Raw genomic sequence first — 11,621 nt, 5'->3', positions numbered from 1 at the left:
AACAAGAGACATTGCCATACTGAAATGTGAGGAGAAGGGGAGGAACTACAATATTCGAATAGTAAAGAACAAAAAAGACAAAAATGAAAGGAGAGGCGAATCACTTTGAGCATGGTTGTATAACTACAAAAAGGTGGTCTACAAGTCCCAAGCCCTCCCCTTCCTTGGGCCTTGAACTTTCCTCTCATCCCACCACCCGTCATCCCCCTCATTTCCCCCATCTCCCTTCTTTTTTACCCCCGCTTGCCACTCTAAACTCCTCCATCTGAACCCACAAACCCCTCCAGTCTGTTTCCTCTTTGGTCCGCATTTCTTCTCTCTAGATATTCCAAGATCCAACCCAACCCTATTCCCTCTAAGATGAGAACATGAGCAAATCGCTCATAAATTCTAGGAGCGTCAATCACAGATTTGACACGGTCGCTCACAAAAATACTTGCAAATCTGGAAAACTGTTGGTTTTTAGAACTTGTCATTCATATGAGAAAAATTTGCACGCACTTGGCCAATCCTTAGAGGGAGCACTGCCCCACACTTACCTCATTATGCCTCCCTTCTCTCTTACTCCCTAAACTCCCCACTCTCCCTCACATCTAACCAGGCCAAAAAAGGAATTGAACCTAGAAGGTCCATTCTCCTCCTACCACCATGGTAATGATTCAGCCTCTCTTTTTCTTCCTTTAGTGACCTGTGGAGATATTGTAGCTGTGTGTGGGGTGGGGTGGGGTGGGTCACTTCTTCCGAGCAAGTAAGTGACGTCGGAGGGGGATGGACCGGCAGAAGCAGTCATCGTGGGACCTTCCAGTAACAGATCCGGCTGCACTGGGGTTGATGCCGGGAGGGGGGCCCGTTGCTGTTGATACCGGGAGGGGGCCCGTTGTTGTTCATGCCGGGAGGGGGGCCCGTTGCCGTTGATGGCAAGGTGAGTCGTCCTCCTTCAGCAGGCCCCCCTCACAGTTTCGGGCCCTAGGCACGTGCCTAGTATGCCTATTGATTAATCCGGCCCTGGTCTTTCCTCATATGAGAGGAGCTCCATCCCCTTTACCGTCTTTGAACCTTTTCTAGCGCTACTATATCTATCTTGAGATAAGGAGACCAGAATTGAATGCAATACTCCAGATGATGTCACACCATGGAGCGATACAGGGGTATTATATTCTTAGTCTTGTTAACCATCCCTTTTTTAATAATTCCTAGGATCCTGTTTGCTTTTTTTGGCCGCCGCTGCACATTGGGCGGAAGGTTTCATCGTATTGTCTACAAAGATACCCAAAGTATTTCAGCTATCGATGCCCAAAATGGCTAATCGCGGTCTTTTCCATCGTTTGTAGCAGCCTCCAGTAATCTATGTAAATCAATATTAAAATGAATACTTTGATTAATGCCCAGATGATACACAAAACGATGTGCCGGTTTATGACGTTCTGAAATCTCTGACAGCTCTGGAGGTGCCAGTAGTGTTAAAAACAGTGCTGAAGAAAAGCTTTTTTTAATGGGCACATATGTGGTGTGTGTGTGTATTAAACAGGCACAATATCTGTCCCCATGAAAGTTTAAAAAGTCATGTTGGACCCCCCCTCCTCCCTGACGATGGCCCACATCCCCGAACATGTGAGCTGGACACGGCAGGAGGAGGTACCTGGCATCAGCCCTGGCTGCTTTTAAGTGCTGTTGTGAGGAAGGACAAGAGAGAGGGACTGGAACTTCCGGGGGGGGGGGGGGGGCGCTGCAAGAGAAACGAGGAGAGACACCACATCCACAGTGGGAGAAGGGAAGACAGGAAAATGCTGCACACTTTACAGAAACTAAACAAAAAGTGAGGGCTGGGGATTCCTGACCACACTGTACCTGCATCGGAGGTTAAGGGCTTCGGATTCCAAGGAGGGGCTTAGTGAACCTCAGCTCAGCATAAGTCACTGCTTCTGCCATGTTCGCCACCCTACAGTCAGTGAGGGCAGTTCCACATCTCTCGTGTAACAAATCTGACGTTCTGGGTGAATAAGGGGAAGTTCCATTTTGGGATGGTAGAATGCAAATGTTACAAGGAAAACCACCACAGCAGATGGATCTTGTCATGCAGAAATGTGATAACATATAGCTACGCACAACAAATGTGTGTGATATGGACCACTAGGTATTTGAAAAGCATGGTTTCTAGTCTTGGCCAGATTGCTTTTCCACACTATTACTGATCTATGAATACTTAAATTGTGAGTAATGTGCCTGAGCACCCCCAATATTTTTAGGACCCCAAGTGATCAGGGCTGGTGTGCGGTCCGGGTATCTTTTCCCCTTCTATGCCTCTCTCCCTTCCCCTTCCCACATTGGTATACCACTGGGACAGTGAGTGATAGCTGCAGGCTTATGAGACTTCTAGGACAATGACATGATAGAATTTAGTACCATCTCTATCCCCACAGATAACCACGGGGAACTATTCCATGTCATTCTTTAGTGTCCATCTCAAACTCTGTCCTTCTATACCAACATTCTTCAATGCAAGGTTTGAGGGTCAGTGGCTGGAAACCATCCCGTGCCATTCTTTAGTGTCTCTCTCAACCTCAGTCCTTCTACACTAGCATTCTTCAATGCAAGGCTTGAGGGTCAGTGGCTGGACCCATTCATACTCTGATTCTTCCCTCTCTCCTTAAAGAATGACATGGGATGGTTTCCCACAGGGACAGGGACAAAGACAAATTCTGTTACCATATCATTCTCTACGCAAGGCTTAGTAAAAAAGGGGGGGGAAAGAATGGTTATTCCAGAAATATCTTTAAGGTGGATAATATCACTGGCCAACACTCATTTTGGTGCCTCAAATGATAGACCTGTTTCTGGGTATATTTGACCTGCTCATTCCAAAAATGGCACCAGCTTTCTTCTATCAGTTCTAATATTTGATACAGAACATGTGCCCTATACCACTCTTCACTCTGCTCGCTCATTTAAAAATCAGGATATTTTAATGTTGTGTTTATTTTTTTTTGAAAATATGTTTATTGAAGGATCAATGCATACGAGAAAATACAAATTATGACCATACGAGAAGGACATCATGTACAATAATCAAAGGTGCAGGCAAAGAATAAACAAACAGAGATAAATCCACAACATATCATCCCCCATGCAGATCCAATTTTAGAAGGAAACCCTCCCCTCCAACCCCTCCCCCCCACCCTGTGCACCCACAATCTCTAACCAGTCTTAAAAGGAACTCCAATAATCCATGTAGGTCCTAGATTTCCAGCTCGCAGCTCCCCGGCGATGCTGCCGCTCCCCACCCAGCCATCAGAGACATATTAGCCCGCCTCTGTTGCACTGTTGGCCGCGTGGTACCAATCCAGTGGCGAAGGATTAGTTTCTTTGTGATTCCTAAGGCCACTAAAAGGAAGCGCCTTCCAGGATCGCTAACACCCGCTTCCACCAAGGGACCTGTGACACCCAACAGCAACGTCTTATAGGACCAGTCTATAGATAATCCTATAATGTTCTCCAGCTCCCGAAGCACAGAAATCCACAAGGGCCCTACATGTGAACACTCCAAAAAGTGATGTACCAAGGTGTCCCGACGAGCCGGACAACGGGGGCAGCAGTCATCAGGCCATAACCCCATCGTTCGTCCCTTGCTTCTCGTTAAATATGATTGGTGCAGAATCTGCAGGTGTACTTCCCGCAAACTCACATTAGGGGAGGCTGAGGCGCATTCCTGAAAACACAAAACTAATTCATCAGCAGTGACCTGCTCTCCCAAAGCCGAAGTCAAATCCATTGCCATAGCATCAAGAAACCTGTCAGACCGTCTTTCCCTCCCCACTTTATACCACTCCGAAAGCGTGTTAAATTCCGATGGGGCGGACAAAAACTGTTGATCCAAGGAAGTGAAAGTGGGCAAACTGCCCTCTGACGAACGGAGCTCCAAACAATAGCTACTCATCTGCAGGTATGCAAACATAGACACTGCGGTCCACCCCCAGCGATCCTGACATGCATAAAAGAGGGGACTGATCCCGACCCCACTTCAACAACCTGCCCCACAAAGCGGCACCCAGACGTCCGAACTGAGGCAAAAAATGCATGTAACGAACCAGCAGGAAACTTAGGGTTACCCACCAATTCCGTAAAAGGCGAAGGGCCCACCGCGCCCCCCAAGGAAGACCGCCACCAGCACCAGGCCATACGCAGGGCGAAGCATAGAAGGGCAGGGTTCCGCCCCATGCCACAGGAGGTTAAAAACTGACACCGGAGCTGACAAAAGGTACCAGAATCCAACCGGGGCGAACCTGGCAGCTCCCGTAAATAATTCATGCACCCACCTCAACAAAGCAGCAACATTATAAAGACGCAAATCGGGCAAGTTCACACCTCCGTGCTCGCGTCCCCTAATCAGTTTGTTATATCCAATTTTCACCCCGGCGAGAGCGCCATATAAAGGATGACACGACCCCCCTATAAGCCTGCACATCTTTCTGCTTGATCCAAATGGGCACCATTTGTAGCGGATATAGGAGCTTCGGCAAGAGGACCATTTTAATAAGGGCAACGCGTCCCAGGAGCGAAAGAGGAAACTCCATCCATTTCTTACACAGAGCTCGGACTGCATCTAATTTATCGAGTATGTTCTTCCGATAGACCACCCCCAGATCTGCATGCAGATATATTCCCAGATATTTTAGCGTACCCTTAGACCAGTGCAGCGGAAAGGAAGGATCATGCCTCCACTCAGACAGAACCAATTGATCAACCAGATGAAAGCCTTATGATAGAGCTGAGGAGTCTGAGAGAAAAGATCCAACGCTTAAGGAGCATCCGTGATGACGAGACCTTCATCGACGGAATAATCCAGGAACTGTCTCAGATCGCCGAACCAGAGCCTGACAAGACCATCCTTGAGTCACCCAGAGCTTCCAGAACTTCAGACTTGAATCCTACCGTCGGAATTCAGGAAGTCACTGGAGACGCCGATACCTGGCAGCTGGTGACTTCATCCACAGGTAAACGCAGAAAACCTAATTTTGTTTCTCTCTCTCACATACAGGGCAGCTCTACATCGACACCACATATCCCCCTTAAGAACAGATACCAGCTGCTACAGGAAGGTCTTGACAACGAGGTACAAGAAGTGGTTGAACAGACGGTTCCGATTCCAGAGTCCACAGGTCGGCCCACCCCTAGGAAGCGCAGAGTTGTGGTCATCGGGGATTCACTGCTAAGGGGCACCGAGGGACCGATTTGTAGACCAGATCTGCAATCAAGAGAGGTCTGCTGCTTGCCGGGGGCCAAGATCCGGGATGTAACTGCTAGCCTTGGCAGACTCATCAAGCCCCAAGATCACTTCCCTATGATTCTCATCCATGTCGGAACCAACGACACTGCCAGGGGCACCCTAGAAAGCATACCCGAAGACTTCAGAGCCCTAGGAGAGAAGCTGAGGAGGATGGATGCGCAGGTGGTCTTCTCCTCGATCCTCCCAGTGAGGGGCAAGGGCAGTGCCAGGGAGGATCGTGTCCGGAGGGTGAACGACTGGCTGCAGGAATGGTGCAAGGAGATGAACTTTGGGTTCCTGCACCACGGAGAGGCACTGCAAGGACTGCTTGGACCAGACGGGTTACACCTGACCAAGAGGGGGAAGAACGTCCTTGGACACCGTCTAGCCCGCCTACTACACAGGGCTTTAAACTAGGTAAGTTGGGGGAGGGTACGGGCTTTAAACTAGGTGAGTTGGGGGAGGGTACGGGCTACCAATACTATTTTGGAACTGAACTAAGTAAACACTGCATTGGGTCACATTACAATTCTGGGTCTAAGGGGAGTACACATAGCAATTCTAGGTCTAGAGGGAGTACACACTGTAATTCTGGGACCAGCGAGAGTGCACACGCTGCAAATTGCACTAAAGGAGCTCAAGTAGCCCAAACGGGAATACCCCCACAGGGTACACACATTACCAAGTCTCTGATAGGAGCGCACTGCAGTTATGGGAGTCCGGGATAGGTACACGCTGTAGCTCTGGGTCTAGGAGTGAAGAAGACAAGCGAAAAATACTAATGGTGGTCTAGTTGATATAGAGGGATTGTCCCCACTGAGATACAACAAGCACACAACATGGAGGGCTATGTACGTCAACGCCCACAGTCTGGGAAACAAGATCCTAGATTTGGAGACAGAAATGAGGAATGCCGACCTGGATGTGGTGGCGATATCTGAGACCTGGCTCACAGACTCCCACGGGTGGGACATGGTCATACCAGGTTACAACTTGCTTCGTCGGGACAGGGAGGGCAAAATGGGGAGGTGGGGTAGCATTATATACTAAAGATGACATTAAGGTCACCAGAATCACAGATGTACAGTACACTGGGGAATCCCTTTGGGTAAATTTGGCCAGAGGGAAGGACAAATGCCTATATCTTGGCGTGGTATACAGACCCCAAAACATCAAGAAGACCTAGATTTGGAATTAATCGGAGATATAGAGAATATCACCTTGCGGGGGGACACAGTATTGGTAGGTGACTTCAACATGCCCGATGTGGATTGGGTCACGCTTTCCTCTGCTTCCGGCAGCAGCAGGAAGCTATTAAACTCTTTGAATGGAGCAGGACTCAGGCAACTGGTATTTGAGCCAACAAGGGATCAGGCAATTTTGGACCTGGTACTTACCAACGGAGAAAGTATCACAGAGGTCTCGGTGGGTGAAACTTTGGCCTCCAGTGACCACAATATGATTTGGTTCAATCTCAGGAAAGGTTTCACGAAATCTACCACATTGAACAAGGTTCTCAAGTTCAAGGACACAAATTTCCAGGACATGGGAGACTTCGTTCACCAGGCGCTACAAACCCAAGCAGATACCGACAGCGTGGAAGAAATGTGGTCAACTTTGAAAACCACCATACAGGAAGCAACAAACCGCTATGTTAAATCAGTAAGCAAACGGAGTAGGAACAACAAGCCACAGTGGTTCTCTATGGAGATCTCAGACCTCATCAAAGAGAAGAAAAAAGCATTCATCTCTTACAAACAATCAGGGACACAGGACTCCAGAGTAGATTATCTGACCAAATCAAGAGCCGTCAAAGCGGCAGTTAGAGAGGCCAAATTCCGCATGGAGGAGTCTCTAGCAAAGAATATCCAGAAGGGAGATAAATCCTTCTTCAGGTATATATGACAGGAAAAAGAACTCAGGTGGGATAGTACGACTCAGAAAACCAGACGGAGACCATGTGGAGACGGACTCGGAAAAGGCCCAACTGTTAAATGAATACTTCTGTTCAGTCTTCACCCGAGGTGCCGGGAATCGGCCCTCAACCACATACAAGGATTAAATCAGTAGACCCGTTTAGTAATTTCAAATTTACACCCCAGCAGCGTCTACTGCGAGCTGTCAAAAATCAAGGTCAACAAGGCAATGGGGCCTGACAACCTACACCCTAGGGTACTCAGGGAGTTGGGAGATGTCTTGGCGGAACCACTATCCGTGCTCTTTAATCTCTCCCTTAGTACAGGTAACGTCCCGATGGACTGGAAGACGGCTAACGTCATTCCACTACACAAGAAAGGCTCCAGGGTGGATATGGCAAACTTTAGACCAGTGAGTCTCACTTCAATAGTGAGCAAACTAATGGAAACCCTAATCAAACACCAAATGGATAGGATCATGGACGAGGAGAATCTGCGGATCCCCGCCAACATGGATTTACTAAGGGGAGATCGTGCCAATCCAACCTGATCGGCTTCTTTGACTGGGACGAGGAAGCTGGATGTTGGTGAGTCCCTGGACATCGTCTATCTGGATTTCAGCAAAGCATTTGATAGCGTGCCACACCGCAGGTTGCTGAACAAGATGAGTTCTTTAGGTTTGGGCGACACTTTAACCAAATGGGTTGGGAACTGGCTTGGAGGTAGGCTTCAGAGGGTGATGGTGAATGGCACTCCCTCCGAGATGTCGGAGGTGATAAGTGGAGTGCCACAGGGCTCCGTCCTGGGCCCGATCTTGTTCAACATCTATATAAGAGACCTGACAGAAGGGCTTCGAGGTAAAATAACATTGTTTGCCGATGATGCCAAACTGTGCAATGTAGTGAGCAAAAGCACAACAGACAAAAAAGCAATGACAGACGATATGGTGCATGACTTACTTCTGCTGGAGCACTGGTCTAGGTCCTGGCAACTCAGTTTCAATGCCAAAAAATGCAAAGTCATGCACCTGGGAAGCCAGAATCCATGCAAGATCTACACCCTAAATGGCGAGATCCTGACAAGAACTGTAGCAGAAAGAGACTTGGGAGTGATTGTCAGGGAAGACATGAAGTCGGCAAACCAAGTGGAGCAAGCTTCATCCAAAGCAAGGCAAATCATAGGTTGCATACGCAGGAGTTTCATCAGCCGTAAACCTGAAGTCATTATGCCACTATATAGATCCATGGTGAGACCGCACCTGGAGTACTGTGTGCAATTCTGGAGGCCGCATTACCGCAAGGATGTGCTGAGACTGGAGTCGGTCCAGAGAATGGCCACCAGGATGGTCTCGGGACTCAGGGAGCTCCCGTACGAGGAGCGGTTGGGGAATTTGCAGCTCTACTCACTCGAGGAGCGTCGAGAGAGGGGAGATATGATCGAGACATTCAAATATCTCACGGGCCGCATCAAGGTGGAAGAAGACATCTTCTTCTTCAAGGGTCCCGCGGCAACAAGGGGGCATTCGTGGAAAATCAGGGGCGGGAAACTGCACAGTGACACTAGGAAGTTCTTCTTCACTGAAAGGGTGGTTGATCGCTGGAATAGTCTTCCACTTCGGGTTATTGAGGCCACCAGTGTGGCGGATTTTAAGGCCAGATGGGATAGACATGTGGGATCTATCCGCAAAGATAGATAGCGAGGATCACTGGAGTGGCAGACTTGATGGGCCGTGGCCCTTATCTGCCGTCTATTTCTATGTTTCTATAGAGCACACGGGGGGCGGACCGCCAGAGCCTCCGACTTATCAAAATTAATACGCAACCCAGAAAAGGCTCCAAATCTCTGTATAAGATCTATTAATCGAGGAACCCCCCTTCAGCATCTCCCAGAAAGATAAGCATGTCATCCGCAAACAAATTAATTTTAAATTCCTGGGAACCCAACCAAATACCACGCAAGTCGATACTCTGACGGAGCTTAGCCGCAAGAGGCTCCAGAGCCAAGACAAAAAGCATCGGGGAGAGGGAACAGCCCTGCGCGTCCCCCTCTCGAGTTCAAAAGAAGAGGTAAGCTCTCCGTTAATCAGGATCTGGGCCGTAGGATGAGCGTATAATGATCGAATCCCAGTCAGAAAGCTCCCCATAATGCCGAACTGAGGAAGAACCCAAAACAGATAATCCCATAACACTTTATCGAACGCTTTTTCCGCGTCTAGACTAACTATAAGAGCGTTCTGCTGTCCCGGGTGTTGCCCAACTAGTCCAGGATTCTGAAGCACCGAAAGCGCCCTCAGCACGTTAGCAGATGAATAACGGCCCGGCACAAAACCTGCCTGGTCCGAATGAATTAAATTGGGCAAAACCCGACCCAGGCGAGCCGCCATAATAGCAGCAAACAACTTGATATCTTGATTGAGCAGAGAAATAGGTCTATAGGATCCCAGCTGATCTTCCGCTCGACCCGGTTTCGGTAGAACCACAATATTGGCGTGAGTTAGTCTATGCGGAGGCAGCTCACCTCCACTAAGAGCCCCACAAAGGGCTTGAAATGGGCCCACCACTCGTACCCCCAACAACTTATAATATTCAGAACCCAGTCCGTCAGGCCCAGGGGCTTTAGCCAGTTTCAAGGCCCGAATAGCTTGTTGGATTTCCAACCCTCGCACCGGGGCATTTAACGCCTCCCGCTGCTCATGTCCCAGGGACGGAAGCTGTAGGTCTTGAAAGAACGTCGTCCCTCTGTCCCTGTATCACAGGTCCCCTTATCATATAGCGCCCTATAGTAGTTAACAAAACTCTGCATGTATCCCAGCTCTGGGCAGTTACCTCTCTACCATCAGGCATCCGGATTCCTTGAATAATACACCTTCGGAGCCCTTGAGGTAACCAAAGATGAAGGCAGTTTACTCCACTTTGTTACCCCCATCGATGGAGGCGATATTTATACAATCTAATATCTCTAAGGGCTCTGTCTGCCAATAAGTCATTAATTTGCCTTCGTAGATCAAAATATTGAGATTGAGCTGTCGTGACACCCGGGAGCATGTAAACTACCACGCAGCGCAGCCAGACGCTGTGACAAGTCCAACAGTGTCTTATCTGGGGCTCTGCGCTTGCGGGTGTATACTCAATATTTTACCACGCAAGACCGCCTTGCTCGCCTCCCAAAACACCACCTCTGATACATCAGTAAGCAGGGTTTTCGTTCACAAAGAAATCCATTGTTGTTCCAGGAAGTCCTTGAACTCATCATCTTCGTACAACGTGGGATTCATACGCAAGCTAGTAGTCGACCCCTGGGACCCCGGCCTATCAATGAGCTCCAGCCAAACCAAGTGGTGATCTGACAAAACACCTATCTTCAATCACCACTCGTGGAATACCCGCCAGCAGAGAAGGAGCCACCAGCAGGTAGTCCAAGCGACTATGAACATCATGCACGTGAGAGTGAAAAGTGAAGTCAGATTCAGTAGGATGCAGTGTGACGCCAGACATCAGACCCAGTTGGTGTAGCACAAAGTTCACCCCCTTGTGATCGCCTCCTTTCAAATCGAGGCTTAGGCGGCTTGCAATCAACAAGTGGGTCTGCAGTAATGTTAAAGTCCCCACCTAGTATCATTGGTATTCAGAAAAAGGCGTCAAAGCCGCTACTAATTACAGAAAAAAAATCTATGAGAGTATACATTAGGTGCATAAAGAGAGCAAAAACACATACCGTGTTTCCCCCAATTATAGGACTCCTCCTTTAGTAAGACACCACCCACTTTTTTTTCCCCACCTGGGAAATATAGGCCCCCCCCCCCCCGAAAATAAGGCACTATTTGGCAAGCATGTCTTGGCGATCCAGAGTACTGGTACAGTACCGTATGCGTGGTCACACAACTTCCCGCTTCCGCTGTCCAGGAAACATGCCCAGGAACAGCCTCTGTACACCGAGGCCCTGATTCTCCAAAAGTGCGTCCCGATTTTAGGCAGCTGTAGACGTCCTACAGCTGTCTATCAGCCTATTCGTGGATGCACGTTTGTTTTAAAAAATGCTCCCCAGGCAGGCCACCCGGAAGAGGCGTCCTATACTAAACGCCGATTCTGTAACCGGCGTCTTTAGAGAATCGGGTTAATATTAGACGCGGCCGCTATACTTATGGCAGCAAGGGATCTCCCTGCTGCAATATGTATAGCGGCCGCGGTTGTTGCGGCCGCCTGTCCCATCACCGACAGGAGAATGCCTAACTCCTCCTGTCGGAACCCCGAGCCCCCTCCCCCCCAAACTCGTAATCGCCGACAGGAGGAAAAGTTGCTCATGCTGGTGAAGATCTACAGAGGTATGAGGTAGGGGAGGGGAGGGATGGCACGAGTGTGGTGTGGTGGGGCAGAAGAGGTGCTGGTTCCCCATCGAGAGGGTGGAAGAGGAGCCTGTAGTCCTCATCTCCCTGTACTTCTATG

This window comes from Geotrypetes seraphini, unplaced genomic scaffold (genome assembly GCF_902459505.1).
Source record: "Geotrypetes seraphini unplaced genomic scaffold, aGeoSer1.1, whole genome shotgun sequence".
Taxonomy (NCBI): Eukaryota; Metazoa; Chordata; class Amphibia; order Gymnophiona; family Dermophiidae; genus Geotrypetes; species Geotrypetes seraphini.
The sequence above is the reverse complement of the archived record's forward strand: the minus strand, read 5'-3'. Positions refer to the sequence as shown.